Genomic DNA, 19,138 nt, shown 5'->3' on the forward strand with positions numbered 1-19,138 from the left:
CCTAGTATTTTTTTTTCTCAGAATTGCTTTAAATAATCATTCTGCCTTGACCACTTTCATCTTTCTTCTCCGTATTAAAAATGTATAACTTTCATCAAACCTCAAAGAGAGTCTCCTCTGTCTCAACAGAACTGCCAGCACCTGCATAAGAACGAAAGTTAAGGTCGTCAGATATAAACATATCTGATTTTCAATCTCATTATTTATCTACTTCCACAATTCCATGACTTTTTACTTTTATTTCAATAAAATTCTTTTGATTAAGCAATTATTTTCTTTGCTTTAAATTTTGTACCCTTATTTAAATTTTGTTCCTTTGTGCTATATTATTCTCCTTTTTACTCTTCCTTATTTCCTTCATGATTTGAGCCTCCCAGGCAAGAGACCTCTAGATTCTGATATAAGTACTCAGGAGATTTACTGAATCATGCTACATAATTAACATGTAGGAGAAGGGAAGTAATCAGGAACACACAGGAAAAGAACTTAAGTGGCAATGTAGTGTCCACAAAGCTTCAGCATATTTTATAGACATTCTGGAATTAAGAAATGTCTTCAAAGTCGTCTTAATTAAGGAAAGAGGCTAAACTTTTTCACTTTATTGAACATGTGGGCTGCACCATAGAAACAGATATAATGATGACAAGTAAGTTCCCTTCGGGCTCCAAAATATTTTGGAGTAAGATTCAGTTCTGAGTTTGAACAGCCAACACATTTGGCATCTGTCATTGTAATGCTATGTCCATATGTCCATATTCCCGTGTCTACTCTTGCATTCTTTGTTCTAACCCAATTCACTCACTAGTCACACAAAGAAGAAAAGTAAGACCTTCAGGTTTTTCTAATACCATTCTAGCTGCAATACTATTTATCTTCTTTTTCTTCTTCTTCTTCTTCTTCTTTTGTTTTTTTTTTTTTTTTTTTTTGCGGGTCTGGGGGTGGAGCCCAGGGCCATTTGACCTCTGAGCAACAACCCCTGCCCTATTTTTTTTTATTTTTTTATTTTTAAACCGGGTCTCACTGAGTTGCAGAGGGCCTCACTAAGTAGCTGAGGCTGTCCCCGAACCGCGATCCTCCGGTCTCAGCCTCCCGAATGCTGGGATTACAAGTGTGCGCCACCACGCCTGGCTCTATCTTCTTTTTCAAAAAGCTGATTTACATTATTTTTTCTGGATACATTAAATTATAGTGGACAGGAAGCAAATGTAGATAAAAAGAACAACCTGATGATACGTTATGAAATTTTACCACAATCAAGTTAATTAACATACCCATTAACTCACACAGTTGATATTTTCTCCCTCTTCTTCCTCCTCCTTTTGTTCTTCTTTGCGATGGGACAATTAAATATCATTTTGGCACATTTCAAGTGTACAATTAAATATATTAAATTATAGTTATATTTTTATACTTTGGGTCTTCATAATTTATTCATCTTGAAAAAGTCAAACTTTGTACATATTTACCAACAACTGCCAATTACACTGTACCCCCACCTCTGCTGATCAGCATTCTCCTCCGTTTCTGAGTTTGACTATTGTAGATCATACTTGTAAATGGGGTGGGGAAATATTTGTCTTTCTGTCTATCTTATTTATTTAGTATAATATTCAGTTGATCCTCACTATATTGCTGAGGCTGGTCAAGAACTTGTGATTCTCCTGTCTCAGCCTCCCGAGTGCAGGGATTACCAGTATTCGCCATGTGCCATCACGTCTGACAGCATCATATATTTTATAAGCACTCATAGGAGTTGTTTACCTGCCCTCTTTTTTTGCTTTATTAGAAAACGAGATATATAAACAAAGAGGTAAGAAACAAATAAAAGTAAGCAATGGCTTGAAAGAAGTAGATGATTATTTTTCCTGTTATTTTCTACTTTTAAGCTCTACCCAGTAGAGTTTGTATCTAAGAAGGACTATTACTATTATCTAATTATTCCCATAACTTCAAAAGTGTAAAGAATCAGAAAGAAATTACAGTCAAGCATGATGGGGCATGCTTGATTCTAGTACTTGGAAGACTGAGACATAAACTTGCAGGTAATAATCTCTGAAAATCTAGAATAATCTCCAATACTTAGGACTTTAACAGTGACATCCTCACTCAGAAATAACACTGAACCCTCCACTGCCTGTGGTTTAAAGTCTAAACACCTTGGAATCATAGGATTGTATATTCTTCAATCCATAAAGGAACATAGAAATCTACTGAACAAAACATGTTATAAGAAATTTAGTTTACACAAACATACCTGCACACAGTACCTAGCGTTTTCCTCCAGATCCTACTCCACATTCTCACAATTTCTGAAGTTGGTAGTGATTACCTTTATATCTGGACATAGCAGTATTTGACCTGTTACCTTCACCAATTCTCTTTTATCTGTTCCCTATTTTCCACCCCTAATCATCTTTCATTATTCTAATGGTCTCTTTCCTCATGCACCTGACGTCTCTTTTTTTTTCTCTCTCTCTATTTCTTCTGTAGCATCCTCATAACATGTATGACCCCTGACTGTTAGGGACTGGCTGATCTCGCTTAGCATATTCTCAGTTCCATTCATTTAAATTTTGTTCTTTATTGCTGAGTAAGATTCCATTGTGTGTATATATTGCATTTTTGTCATCTATATATCCGTTAGCAGATATCTAGATTGGTTCCAAAATTTAGCTATTTTGTATTGTGCTGTTATATGCATGTATATTCATGTATCACTATGGTATACAGACTTTAATTCTTTGGAAGAGATACTGAGGAGAGGTATTAACTGGGATACATGTTTGGTCCAGTCCTAGTTTTTTGAGGAACCTCTGACCTGGCTTCCATAAAGGCTGTATTAGTTTGCAAACCCACCAACTGTGTATACGTGTTTCTATTTTCCCCATCTTTTCTAGTATTTATTATTCTGTACTTGGTAGTTAACATTGTAAGTGGACTTAAATATAGCCTCAGTGCCTTTTAATATGCTTTTCCCTGACTGCTAATGATGTTGACCATTTTTCATATACTTATTGACCATTTGTATTTCTTCTATTGTGAATAATTTATTCCATTCAGCTTCCTATATACTACTCTTTTCCTAAAGACATATAAAATGCAAGTTGTCAGCATTATACTCTTATTTACTCTTCACAGCTATAATATAGCATTCCATATACCATATGCTTCAGGATGATTACTTCCATTTAAAATTCTTCGGACTGACTAATTCAGTTTGCGTTATCTATTTCTTTCTTTTCTCTGATATTCTGTTTGCATTTTTACTGTGTATAACACTTAATCATGTTCCTATAATATATTGCATTGCACAGCACCTTATTTTTCTGTATATCATTTTAAAGTTTACATCTTACAAAATTTTATTTTAGTATGAACACATGCAGTTTACTTAAGACGTACAGACCTCTTTGCAACAGCTGAGAACAAATTATATATATTATAATTTACTACATGTAATATATATAACTTATATAAATGAATATATAATTATATATATATATATATATCTTTTCATTTGTAAGAATATATTTACTGGCCTAAATAAGACTAGAGAAATGGCACTTAGTGAGCCCACAACTGACTTTGTGAATAATTTTAAAAGCATTTTAAGTCTCATTGATCCTCCTGACATTCCAAAAGTTAGTTTCATGCAAAATCAATTGAACTGCAATGATAATCAAGTTATAAATCAAACTATTTATTTATGATAACATGAAGAAAAGTTTACTCTAATTTTTTAAAGTCTGTCCTAGTATAAAGTGAGATAGAAAACCTGAGAGTCAGGAAATGTGAAGGGCAACATTAATTTATTCTCAAAAGAGAATAACTAAGTGATCGATATTATATGGTAACTAGCTCATGTGTCACATGATAGGGAAATATCAGATCAAAATCCCCCTTGGTTTCCTTTCACTCCATTCTCTACATTAATCGACATTCCACCTTCCCTGGTCTTGGTACTCTACCTCCAGTTCTGAAAAGAGGTGCAAAGAAACTTTGCAGAAGGAGGAGGAACCCTAGATGAGTGAAGAAGGCGACCTTACTTAGGAAGATGGAAGGGAGAAGAGGGAAACACCTCAATGGGCACGATGTATATATAAAAATGAGGAGGGAATAGGGCGGCACCAGGGGGAGGGCTAAATGAGTATTGCGTGCATGCATGCCTCTACCACCCTGAGCTTCAATCACCAAGATGTATGATTCCAATGTACTACTTAAAAAAAGCTTTGCAAAATATATATGTCCAATAGAGAAGAACAAGGCAGAGACACTATTTAAAATCCATTCCTTATTCTTGTAGCTTTGTCAATGATTTCTTTCATATATGTGTATATATTTCCTTTCATATAGGCATATATATGTATATATAATATATGTATCTTCTTGATTATAAATATGATGAAATGATTTACTACATGGAGAGCATTAAAAAGAAAGACATTTTACTTCCAACCAAAGTTAAAATTTCTAGACATTTTATTGTGATAAATAATGATGTTTACCTGATAGAGAAATTTTTCCTGTGAAAACATAATTACCATTTCTTTGCGGGACTAGAAGAAAGATTATTGACTTGGGGGCTAGAAAACTCTAATTTAAATCCTTCCTCCCCAATTTGCAAAAGTGCTTCCTTGAGCACATTGTTTTTTACTCCCCAACGTTCCCCACTGCTTTATTTAAAATAATGATCATTTCAAGAAGTACATGGTAGCCTGGGGAAGCACACTGGGGATAGTTAAAGTAAAATAACTGGCAGAAAGAATATTTTTTACAAATATTAATTACCACTCTTTCTTCTTGTTATTGTTCATTTCTCATAATGCTGTAAACATAACCTTTCTTAACAGTTTTTTTTTTCTATCAAATATAACACTTAAGAAAACAACACACTGTGTTACACTCAGCTCCCACAAGAGAACTGACATCCTGTAAGGAAACTTTCAATCGCACTTCATTAAAACAGGGCAACCTATTTGTGTCAATTTTGAGGGATGAGCCCTCTGCTGCTCTTTTTATTATATATTAAAAAAATTCATGTGTTACCTGCTTCACTGCAAGTTACTTCTGGGAAAAGCAGTAGAAGCCATTCATCAAGGCAAACCAGTGTGAATTTCTCAGAGACCAGGGAAGTTCAGAGGACTGAACCTGGCTCTAATTCTTAATCAATTTCTTCATCAAATAAAGTTAAAAATTCTGAAAATTGTATTTACTTTTATAGACTGATATTAGGCTTCATGGTCAAAAATATTATTCAATTAATAATGAGAATGACACATAACTGCCAGGATCACTTGCGATCTAATCCTGCATGTCATTTTCAGAGAATTTATTCTCTCTTATCGCTGCTGTGAGTTTAGGACCATTGTAACAAAACGACTTGTCTTTTCCTTCTAATCATTTCAAACTTAATTGGCAGATGCTGCAAAGTTCACACACACACACACGCACACACACACACACACACGCACACACACACGCACACACACGCACGCACACGCACACACACACACACACACACACACACATTTCAGAGCTGAAAATCGGCCTATGGATGTCTTGCATTCACAAAGGGAATATAAAATGAATGGGTATACTTTACAAAAGGAAGAGGTATTATCATATTAAAATCTTGTTTTTCATTTATGTCATTTTTTTGGCTCCAAGACTTCAAATAAATCTTGTATATGTGCACACATTTGTTCATACATGGAAAGAACAACTTGTTATCTAATAACCGAACAATCTACCCTGTATTGCTGTAATAAATGGATTTTAGGGAAACTGCAAATAAAAATTCATGAAGCCAAACTAACTCAGCAAGCCAATTTACTTCTGTCAGAAGGGTGCAAGCACCCTGGGTGGGCAGTGCACTCAGCTTTTTTTTTTTATCTACTGGGGATGGAACCACCCAGGGGCATTGTTTGTACCTCTAAGCTACACCCCCAGCCCTAGATTTTTTAGTCTTTTTATTCTTGAAACAGGGTCACAATGAATTGCAAAGGGCCTACCTAAGCAGCTGAGGCTGTCCGCGAACTGCAATCCTCCGTTCTCAGCCTCCAGAATGCTGGGATTACAAGCGTGCGCCACCACACCAGGTTCAGCTTTTTATTATCCAATGTGAAGGGTACCATACCATTCCTCATGGGCTGAAGAATGGATTTTACAATCTAATCCAGATGGCTAGTTTTCACTGAGCAGATTTTACAAAAGATAAAACATGAAACCAGCATATCTGAGAGTGGAAGAGATAGACACATGTAGAAAGTTACAAGATTAACCTACACTTCAATTAGAAAATGGAAGCCTGCTAGTTTCTATGTGATTTTTTTTAACTTCAATAGAAAAGATTGTTTTGCTTTATTACGTTACCAAACCTTAAATTTAGAACTCTGTACTATCTGTACCATGTTATAGAAAGACATGTGGCCTGATTAAAAGTTATCAGACAATTTCACACGCAAAAAAAAGAATTCCACTTAACTAACTTTCATATATACAAAAGCATATTACTATGACCTCCCCACATTTTACTTCAAATGAAGCTTGAGTTAGTCTGATCTGATTGCTGATATGTGCCAAACTTTACCAGTATTTCCTGCTTAATGTAATAGTAGACCTTTATAAAGTTTTTTGTTTGTTTGTTTGTTTGTTTTTTGGTGGTACTGGGGGTGGAACCCAAAGGCTTTCTACTTCCGGGCTATCCTCCCAGACCCATTTTATATTTTATTTGGAAACAGGGTCTCACTAAGTTGCTGAGAGCCTCACTAAGTAGCTGAGGCTGGCTTCGAACCTGCGCGATCCTCCTGTCTCAGCCTCCCAAGTGTGAGGATTACAAGCGTGCGCCACCACGAATGTATTTTTTTTTTTTTTAAGAAAGTTCGAGCCAGGCGTGGTGGCACACGCTTGTAATCCCAGCATTTGGGAAGCTGAGACAGGAGAATTGTGATTTGTAGCCAGCCTCATCTACCTAGTGAGGTCCTTTGCAACTCAGTGAGACCCTGTTTCAAAATAAAGAATAAAATATGGGGCTAAGGGTGGAGCTCAGAGGTAGAATGTCCATGGGTTCTATCCCTAGTATTGCAAAAAAAGAAAAAAGAAAAACAGAAAAAAAATACCTTAGAAACATATGATCAATTTAGTACATGTGGCCCAGGATAAAGACTAAGATAACAGTGAGTTTCACACTGATACTGAATTCCACTTTGACTTCTCACTACTTATCAGTCACAACTGTATTTATATCTGTTTGCTTTGCTCCCCCAAGGATACTGAATATCTAAATTTGGCCTCCCTATCTCAGCATCTCTTATTGGATTTTTCTAATCCTATTATTTCTGCTGATATTTTCGCTGCATGCCATTTTTGATTTCCCATTGATGCACACCGCCATTCACCCCTGATGAAACTTTACATTACCAGACTAAATAAAGGAAATTAGGGAAACAGCATGGTGAAAACTAGGTTCTACCTGAACCTGAGATAGAATATCTACTTGGAGGACATACTAAAGAGTATAAGCTGAAGTCATCATCGAAATTCAGTATTCACAGAAATGACTCAAGATATGTTTTATATTGCATACTTATTTATTATTTATTTATTTGTTTTGTGGTACTGAGGATGGAACCCGGAACATTTTACCTCCAAGCTACATCACCAGCCATATTTTTTATTCTTTATTTTGAAACAAGGTCTCACTGAGTTGCAAAGGGCCTTACCAAGTAGATGAGGCTGTCCTTGCACCCGATCCTCCTATCTCAGCCTCCCAAATGCTGGGATTACAAGCATCCTCCATCATGCCTGGCTTATACTGCATTCTTAGAACACTTATAGAATCATCAAATAAAAATCTTACATCATCGTAAAGTCAGAAATCTAAGTATTGTTTTTTTTTTTTTAAGGTCTGGTGTAAAAGAAAGGCTATGATCTTTGAATTCAAACAAAAGAGGTATCAAATCTAAGTTTCTCCATTTAATAGGAATATTATCTTAACATTCACCTGCCCTAGAAAATTTATCTGAAACACAGAGGTGCTAATCCTTGAGGGTGTATATTTAAAGTTAAATAATATTTTGACCGTAAAGTGTCTTGTGCATTCTTGGCAGTGAATTCACTATTATTGTTACTGAATGACTAATTATTTTGAAATTCATTAACTGCTATTTTTGTCTCTTCAGCCTAATTCCCCTAACAATTCTCTTCTGATTTTATATCATCCACATCACTAAACAAGGAAAATTAAGGAAATTTTCCTTCTTTGCGCAGGCATAAAAGAAGCTTTGGATGCCTAAGACATTTACATTGCTTTTTAACTTAGGAGGATAAAGGAAAGGATTAGGAGGGGCAGTAAAAGTGATATTGGAAGGATTAAAAGTGGTAAAAAAAAAAATAGATGAAGATAAGTGGATAAGTATGTGTGAATCTAATCCTGAAGTAGGATTAGGCTGAAGGTTCTTTCAGTTCTGTATTTGAGAGGCTATGTCTCTTTATCCATATTAATATTTAAATTCAGAAAATGATTATAAGTGAACATTATTTGGTGATTATTTTATTTCTGCATTTAAAAGTAAGAATTTTGAGAGAATGGCATTGTAGTCATATGAAAAGTATAAAAAAGTATAAAACCAGCCATGTGTGGGGGTGCACACTTGTAATCCCAGTATTATAACCTGCCATGTGTGGGGGTGCACACTTGTAATCCCAGTATTATAACCTCAGTAATATTAGTATGTCATATATATAATTATAATGTTAGTATATCTCAGGACGAGAAAGGAGGATCACAGGTTTGCAGCCAGCGCCAGCTACTTATGAAGCCCTCTGAAACTTTGAGACCGTGTTTCCAAAAAAAATTTTAAAAATGGGCCTGAGGGTGTACCTCAAAGGTAGAATGTCCCTGGGTTCAAGGCTGCATTTCTGTAAAAATATAAAAGATAAAGGTATAAAATTCATGTAAAATATATTAAAATAATGCAAAATGAACTTCTAGCAAAAGTGAGTTTTTACCAAATCTTTACTTATCTCCAATTTCAATAACTTATCCTAAACACATTTTATTAAAATATTTCTTAAGATCTATTTCAGTAGTAATAAAATTTACATAAGTTTTTTATTTTTTATATTTTAGTAATGTACTGTCTTCATCCTAGGCTTACGATTGCATGTGAAACCATTTCCAACTTCCTTCTATTTTTATTTCAAAATTGTCATAACACTACAACTCTCCTTTTAAATTCACCATCCAGACAACTTTCTAATACAATATTTGTAGCTGAGCTAATCTATTAAATCATTACATATTCAGAAACACGTTATACAGAATACCTACTATTCATTCATGTACAAAAGTATAACTGGACACAGAATTGTATGTAAAGTAATTTATCCCCATATATTTGAAGGGCTTTTTAAATATACTTTTAGCTATGATTCTTGCACACTCTGGTGTCGATATATCCTTTGTTCTTCAGTAAATGTCGCCTTAATTGGCCTCTTTTGAAGCTATATGATATTCTCTCCCTCTCTTCTATTTTGGTACTAAGAATGGAACCTAGGAGATATCAACCTTTTAACTGTACCCTCAGGCCCATTTTCTATTTGTTATTTTAAATCATTGTCTCACTAAGTTGCTTCACTCTCCTGGCCTTGAACCTCCAATCCTTCTGCCTCCCCACCCTAGGTTTCCAAATACTGTAAATTACAGGTGTGCACCACCATGCCTAGATACAATATTCTCATCTCCCACACATTTTGGCCAGTGTATATCTAAGGATATGCTGTTTCTACCCTATTTGCAAAAGTATTTAAGAATTGGATTTCTAGGAATTTCATAATTTGAATATTTGATATTTTAACTCTTAGTTACCTCTTTATTTTCTTTTGGGTATAATTATCATTTTATGCTTTACATTTGTATGGGGAGATTAATATATATGACAGAGCTACTATTTGCATCTCAAATCAACCTAAAGTATTTTAATGTTAGCATGTATACAAATTAAGATGGCCATGGCTAATTACAAACTGATCTTTACTTACTATGTTTGGTAATGCAATCTATTTCAGCGATTATCATTCCTAAATTTCAGAAAAGAAAAGGTAACTCTTATCAATTATATGCTTTTACCAAATTCTCAGATGTGTTACATAATAGAGAATTTAAACTTGGTTTTGTTTTCATGAGATTAGTAAGTCTCTAAATCAAAGATCAAATTAAGTTTTCTCTTATATATGGAAGCTAGAGAGAAAATAGGAAACAAAATGGCCTTTGTTTAATTGAGGAAAAAGATCAGTAGAAAAATAGGGGCGGGGGACTGGGAAGGTGAAACAGAAAAAGTGATAAAAAAAAAAACACTCCCATCATACTATGTTAATACATGGATGTATAACTACGAATCTCACTAACATGTATGGGGTGGGATAGATAGTGGGGTAAGTAGCAGCATGGAATCTGAAAGAAAACACACAAAGACTTGTGCACATGTATCTACATCAACTTGAACCTCACTAAAATGTGTAATTGCAATTCACCGACAAAAAAGTATTTCAAAAATTGTGGACATAGGACTGACTTCAAATCCTATGCATAAATTCTATGTCTTTCTTTATAGAATTTCTTCATGTTTGATAACACTAGAGTAAACTTTTGCTAGTTGAAAAATCACAAAATACAAGAAGTAAGATTATGCTCTATTTTCTTTTATTGTTTCTAATACCAAGACATAATCTCAATTTCTCCAAAATATGTCAGCCACTGTCCTTTCCATTCTTTCTATAGTTAAAAGTTCCACTTGTTGTACATTTTAACACTTACCTCATGATCCCTCTGTCTCCAGTTCTCATACTTAAGCTGGAAAGCTAACTCCCAAAAGGCAAGTTCTGGTCTAATGAATGGCATCTGTGTTCACCCAGTTGCTCATCTGGAAAACTTACTCTGCTTTTCTCTGCTGTTCTGTGAATGTGTGTTCAATATTGCCCAACTATGATCAGAAAAATAAATACAAAAAGAGGGAACTCATAAAGTGTTTTTCAGAAGTTTTTAAAAATGTATGACTTTAAGCAAGTAAGTATCAATTTCCTTTGAAGCAATTTATTTTTTCCCTCAGATTTAGACACCCTGGAATGTTTGTTCCATTAGCTCAACCTCTACCCTTAGCTATTTCGTGGAATTTACATTTAAAAAAAAATCATGGTTTCAACATTTTGCTGGAACTCCTATTACAGCATTAAATACATATATTTAATGAATGTCTTTTTCATGTATAGTTCTTTAGAAAGAATTTTGAAAATATAAAATAATGGCATTACTTATGTTGAAGTGTTTACTTTGAAACTGTTATTGTAATGAACGCTCATCAAGAATGTATGAATGATTTAAGCAAATGATAAAAAAATAATGCCTCTTATACTGTGTGTTAAGACTACAGAGGGAATGCTGAGAAACAGAAAACACACAGAGAAAAGTCATGAATATAACATGTGAGACTTTATCTCTAAGAGGAAATAATCATTGAACTGAATCACCAATGATGTTAAAAGATCAGAAAAGAGGGAAAGAAATTTCATGTAATATAAATGTCAGGAACAAGGGCAAAAAACATCAATGTAATATTATTTTAATTACAGCACTGAGGAATGGGTTATATTTTAAGATGCTTATATATGTATAATGATTTGGCAGCCTAATGCCAAATAATTTATCCCGACTTTTAATACTGAAATAGCGATACATTTCATATAACTATGCACTTGACATATTGTGCAGTGCATATATATTTACCAAATGCTAAAATAAGACAGTAAAAAATGATACATTATTAAGCTTTTTTGAATAAAAAGTATCCAAATCCAAAATTCTCATAAATTGATATAGTATATGCTCTTTCACTTTGCTGAAAAATAAATCTTTTTTATCTGAGTCAATCTAATTAAATGATTTGGGGGCTTATTTTGTAAGCTTTGGGAGTCTTATTGAATAAGTCTCTACCAGCACCTATAAGTAGGAGAGTTGGCCCTATGCCCTCTTATAGTATTTTCAAAGCTTATGATATTTTTTCTATATCTTTGATCCATCAAAAGTTGAATTTTGTGCAGGCAGAGTAAGAGAATAAGATTTAATTGCACTTTTAAAAATAAGTTTAATCAGTTCTCCCCGTATCAATTATTGAAATTATTGAAACTCTTTACTCCAGCAAATGTTTTTTGCCCCTTGTCAAAGATCAAGTGGCAGTAGGTGTAAGGGTTTGTTTCTGCATCTTCTATTCTATGTGCATGTTTTGTGCCAATACTATGCTGTTTTACTATAGCTATATAGTATAATTTGAAATCAGGTATTATGATGCTTTCAGCATGGTTTTTGTTGTTAAAAATTGCTTTGATTCTCTAGGTGTTTGTTTGTTTCTTTGTTTCTACATACATTTTAGGACTATTTCTTTCTAGCTCTCTGAAGAATGATTTTGGTATTTTAATAGTGATTGCATTGAATCTGAAAAACTTTTGGTAATACGGCCATTTTTGTGGTGTTTATTCTGCCCATCCAAGAACATGGAAGGACTGTTCATCTCATGAGATACCTAAACATAAAGTTCACATCTCTACATTCATTCTACAATACCTAAGGCTCAGATTGCACTTGATTTATTTAATTTTTCATAGTTTTTATGAGATAGAGCTTAGATATATAATAAACTGTACATCTGTTTGGTACTTCATTTGATAAGTTCTTATGTATGTGTGTATGTAAGAAACCACATCATGGTCTGGCTTCTCAGAATTTTTATTGCTGTTTCTATTTCTTTGCTTACTATAGGTTGGTTTAGGCTTCATATGCCCTCTTGGTTCAATTTAGTTAGGTTATATGATCTTAGAAATCTATTTCTTCCATATTTTCCAGTCTATTGGAGTATAAATTTTCAAAATAGATTCTGATAATCATTTGAATTTCCCTGCTATCTGTGGTGAGGTCTCATTTTTACTTCTGATTTTAATGATTTGAGATGATTCTTTTATTTAGTTAGGTTTGTCAGGGGTTTGTCAATCTTTGGAGTGTTTTCAAAAAACAGGTTTTTGTTTTGTTGATCTTTTATACTGTTTATTGTTTTGTTTTTTTATAATGCTCTGTTTTGTTTATTTCTATTCTGATTTTAATTATTTTCTGCCTTGTACTGTCTTTGGGATTAGACTGATGTTGTTTTCTAGGTTCTTGACATGTGTCATTAAGTTGTTTACTTAACGACTCTCTGTTCTTATGTGGGTACTCAATGCTATAAACTTTCCTCTAAACACTGCCTACAAAGTGTACCATAGATTTTCATATGTTGTGTCTATAATTTCATTTAATTCCAGAGATCTCTATTTTTCTTCCTTTATTTCTGATCTTACCCACTCCTTATTCAATAGTGTATCATTTAATCTCCATGTCATGTATTTAAATAGTTTATTTTTGTCTTTTGTTGTTGATTTCTACTTTCATTTTATTGTGATCTGAAAAGGTACAGGGAATTATATTACATCTTTTGAATTTTCTGGGGCTTGGTTTGTGGCCCAGGATGTGATTTATTTTAGAGAAGGTTCCATGGGAAGCTGAGAAGAATATGTACTCTACTCTTCCTGGTTGAAATATTCTGTATATACCTATTAGGTTCTGAATAGTCTTTACTCATCTTTTGCCTTGAGGATAAATCTAGTCGCATGAATGGTGTGTTGACGTCTCCTAATTTAATTGTATTTGGGTCTATTTTAGGTCTGATGTCCTGAAGGGTTTGTTTTACAAATGTGGGTGCACCCATATTTGGGTCATAAACATTTACTATCATTAGATCTTCCTGCTGAAATGTTCCTGTAAATAAAAGGAAGTGTCCTGCTTTGTCTCTTCTGATGTTTTTTGTTGGATATCAGCATTGCTACCCCTGCTTGTTTTTGGTCTTCATTGGCATGATTTATCTTTTCCATCCTTTCACTTTTAGCCTATAAATACCTATGGCTGTAAGGTGAGTTTCTTGCAGGGAAAATATATTTAGATTATGTTTTTTAATCCACATTGCCAGTGTATGTCTTTTAATTGGTGAGTTAACCCTTTGGGTTTCAGTGTTATTATTGAGATATGATTGTTGTTACTTGTCATTTTGTGTTCTGTATTATACTTAATGTAATATTATTTCTTCTTTTCTTAGTTGTCACACTCAACTTCTCTGGTTCTGAAATGTGCTTATTTTTTCTTCTTTATGATTTATTTCTCTAAGTATTTTCTCCAGTGCTGGCTTAGTATTCTTGATTTTTTGAGATTCTGCTTATCTTGAAACACTTTTATTCCTATATCAATTTTGAATAATGGCCTTGCTGAATATAGCAGTTTTGGTTGGAAGTTATTTTCTTCCAAATTCTGGATTACATCATATCAGTATCTCCTGGCATTTATGACTTGAGTTGTAAAGTCTGGAGTGATTTTATTGTTTTGCTCCTGAATGTCCCCTGTTCTTTTGTTCTCCGTGCTCTTAAGATTTTTTTTTTCTTAGCCTCTATGTTGGTCATTTTGATTATTACATGACCTGGGGAGGTTCTTCTTTGATCTTATCTTAACAGTGTTCTGTATTTGTCCTGTGGATGGATGTCCAAGTCCTTTTCCATTTTTGGAAGATTCTATAAAATTATTTCTCTAAAGAGATTTTGGATACTTTTGATCTGTGCCTCTAACCCTTCTTCAATGCCTTTTATTCATAAGTTAGGATTTTTCATACTGTCTCAATATGTTGAATATTTATATTCTGTTTTTGTAATGTCTTCTGTATTCTGTTGATTGTGCTTTCAGTTTTGAATACACTTTTTTCTCACGGTTATATTCAATTTTATATTTCATCTAATCTTCAAAAATTTCTCTCTACTGATGACTTCATTTCATTTATTGACACTTTCATTTCATTCTAGTCTTCTTTCTGATTATTAATGCCTCAATTTCCTCTTTCATTTCCTGTACATTTACTGTGAGGCCTTTCATCATATTGAAGATTAGATTTCAAAATTCTCTTTCTTGCATTTCTTGTAGGTCAGTATCTGCAATTTCTCTTATTTTCTCACTCTTCCTCACTCTATTTTCAGAATTCTTGAGTTTGTGTTTCTATTGTCTTGGCGTCTTCTTTCTCTTGTGAATCATTGTTGAATGGTGCTCTTTCAGATCACTGCTGGAAGAGATGGTTCTAGCTGGCACTCACACTTTGATATTAACACTAAAGACTATATCTACTATCACCCCACTCTTGTTCTCCCTGTAGATTGCCAATACTGAGTTGCTTTGGGGTTCTTTCTGCTTGTTGCTATGTTACTGTTTATGGGTTTCAAGTGTTAGGTTAGGTATTCTGTTTGCTACTACCTTTATAAAGAGTCAGCTCAGCAGTGTGGGCAGAATAGTTTGTGATCTAAGCATTTTTTAAACCTTGACATGCAGTCTGTTGAGTGCTTTCTTCCATCAGCTGTGGTTAGTATATCTTTATTGTTAGGTTCTCCTTTCCTATGGATCACATGGCTGATCCAATTTAGCCATAGGGATTTAGAGATATCAGCAGGTTCATGCATGGGTAAGTAGTGTTGTTTTTAATGTGAAGGTTAGATGATGGAAGAGGAACTGGGATGATGGGTACAGGAGTAGGGTCAAGTGGAGTATATTATTAAGTTTAGTAAAAATTTAAATATAATAAGGTAGTGTCTGACTGAGATGAGAGATAGTGATATAATAATCTTGTAGTTACTATATAGTATTTAGGTATGGAAATATGAAATACCCTAAATATTAAAAATGAGATAGAGTAAGGGGAAAAAAGATTTAAGAGAAGACAGGAGATAGGATAGAGGGAGGAAGCTTATAAAAGGAATGGGGGAAGGAGCAAACAAGCATGCATAAAATAATAAAACAAGCAACAAAAACTAACAATAATGAGAGTAAATCAAAGACAAAAACTAACCAAAAAAAACAAAAAAAACAAAAAACAAAGTGATACTGCCACTATAGTAGATTCTGGAGCATGTTCCAATATCTCTCATTTGCACTATAACCTATTGTCAGTTTTTGGACTCCTCCCTTTGTGAGTGTTTGCACACCTTCTCACCTCTCTCAGCTTTGTGCTCAGGTTTCAGGGTGGCAGGTTTCACTGTAAATGAGTTCAGTGTAAGTGCAGGGTTCTGCATTTTCCATCCTTGGACTCTCTCTGTGCCTTCTAGCCCTGGGCCTTCCCCTCCCTACCTGCATAGGTGCAGGGTGTCCTGTCTAATCACAGAATGACATCCTATGACCCTGTTGGGGTATTGAACCCTGGGCTCTATAGACCTTTTCTGTAGGTTATAACCCAACACCATATCTTAGCCTTTCTAATTTGAGTGCCATGGAATCTCAGTATAGTTTCTATTTACATTTTTGTGAGGGCTAAAACTTTTTAATATTCTTTTCATATAACTGTTGACCATTTGTACTTAATAAAGAAGTTTTTATTAAGTTCATTTGTCCATTTTTATTGGGTTCTTTGATTTTTTTTTAATTTTAAGTCCTCTATATACTGTGGTTATTAATCTACTGGTGGAAAAGTTGCTGGCAAATATTTTCTTTTATTATGTCAGTTGTCTCTTCACTGTGTTCTTTTGCTGTGAAGAAGTGTTCAAATTTCAATTAATCTATTTATTGATTTTTTATACTAGGGGTTGAACCCAGAGGCATTCTACCTCAAGATTCTACCTCTAGAGCTATGATACTTTTTATTTTGAAGCAAGGTCTCAGTAGATTGATGAGAATCTCACTTTTTCCTGAATCTGTCATTGAACCTACAATCCTCTTGTCTCAGCCTGCCAAGTACTGGGATTACAAGGATGCACCATCATGCCTGGCTATTGATTCTTTCTCTTCTTTCCTGAGCTACAGTGGTGATAATCAGTGAATCCTTGTGTCTATATGTTGAAGTGCCTCCCTCATTTTTCTTCTAGCAGTTATGAAGTTCTGGTCTTAGATTTTTTGTTTATTTTGAGTCTACAATCTTATAGGATGTGAGATAGGAATCTAATTCTATTCTTTTACAAACATAGGGATATCTAGTTTTTTTCCACATCACTTTTTAAAGAGACTGTCTTTTCTCTAATGTATGATTCTTTGTCAAGAATCAGATGATTGTAGGTGTGTGGGGTTGTTTCTGTGTCTTCTATGTTGTTTTTTTCATTAGTTTCTCTATTTATATCACAATGTTTATGTTACTATGGCTCTGTAGAAATAATATAAAATCAGATATTATAATGCCCCTAGCACAGCTCTTTTTGCTCAGGATTGATTTGACTTATATAGGTTTTATGTTCTTTTATGTGACTTTTAGAATTATTTTTCCAAGATCTAGGAAGAATGCCATTATTATTTTGATACATTGAATTTACAGATCATTTTAGTAATATGGTTCTCAGAGAAATACTTTTAAATGACTATAATTAAATCAATGTTATATTGATAAAATATGCAAATTCCAGTAATTGTCTCAAATTATAATTTAATGTAATATTTCATAAAAATATATTTTAATTTTATTGATAAAGTAGTTATTTTTAACATGGAAAAGATTACTTTAAAATATTATTGTTTTTTATTGTTGTTGTTGTTATTGTTGTTGTTGTTGTTGTTGTTTTGGTGGTACTGGGGTTCCTGGAAACCCTATACCTCTGGACTATACTCCCAGACCTATTTTATACTTTTTATTTGGAAACAGGGTCTCTTAAGCCAGTAAGGCTGGCTTTGAACCTGTGTAATCCTCCTATCTCTGCCTCCTAAATGCAGGGATTACAAGTGTGCGCCACTACGCCCAGCTAAAATATTACTTTTAAAAGCCAGGTATGATTGTGCATGCTTATAATCCCCTCGCTTGGGAGGCTGAGGCAGGACGATCTCACAGGTTCGAAGTCAGCCAGAGGTACTTAGTGAAGCTCTCAGCAACCTAGTGAGACACTGTTTCCAAGTAAAATATAAAATAGGTCTGGGAGTATAGCCCAGAAGTAGAAAGCCTCTGGGTTCCACCCCTAGCACCACCAAAATAAATAAATAAATAAATAAATAAATAAATAAATAAATAAATAAACAAACAAACAAACAAACTTTAGAAGATTAACCTCTCCAATATTGAAAAAGTCCCTATGGAAGTTTATATGTTCTTTTACTTATTATTCTAATTTTTAAGAATCTCTCCTTAGATATAGAAGAAAGGATTCTCAACCTAGGAATATACATACAAATATATCTATAATAGCCATGCCTATTGCTGCAAAACAGAACAATTTTTAAATAATAATAAGAGAAAATGGTTGAATAAATAATGACACATTAATTACAAGGAATATTGTGTATTCCTTGTAAAGAAAGAAATAAAACTTAATAGCTGACATGGAATTTCAATACTATATTATTCATGGAGAAGCACATGAATAAAAGAATGAGTCTATAAGACAAATTAATTAAACAAAAGAAAAGTCATTACTCATGTTTTAAATATACACAATACAGGCAGTCAGAGAAGAGGATAGGAGGATCCTGTTAAGAAATAGCAAGCCATTGCCGGGTGTGGTGGCGCACACTTGTAATCCCCACGCTTGGGAGGCAGAGACAGGAGGATCGCTGTGATGGCTTAAGAGACTCTGTTTCCAAATAAAAATATAAAATAGATCTGGGAGTGTACCCCGGAGGTAGAAGGGCTTCCAGGAATCCCAGTACCACCAAAAAAAGAAAGAAAGAAACAAAGAGAGAGAGAAAGAAAGAAAGAAAGAAAGAAAGAAAGAAAGAAAGAAAGAAGAGAAAGAAAAGAAATAGCAAGCCATGTAATCATCTGGCTAAAATTGGACCTGGGTTATTGGAAGGTGTAAAAGCTGGAACTCTAATGTATTTTGGCAAAAACATTTGAGATTTCTGTTGGTTTCATGTTCCAAGCATGGAATGTCTTTCTTTTTTTTTTTTTTTTTAGGTTCTTGGATAAAGAATTCTCTATAAACTAATATACATAATTGTAAAAAAAATTAAAGCAGATACAAAAAACCTATGTTATAAAAATGTGTAGTGTGTTTCTACCTTTTTTTCTTAAGGATCCTAAGAAATTATGTTTGGATAGAGTACCAGGCTTATATATTTCTT

Source organism: Muscardinus avellanarius (genome assembly GCF_963383645.1).
Source record: "Muscardinus avellanarius genome assembly, chromosome: 8".
Classification (NCBI taxonomy): Eukaryota; Metazoa; Chordata; class Mammalia; order Rodentia; family Gliridae; genus Muscardinus; species Muscardinus avellanarius.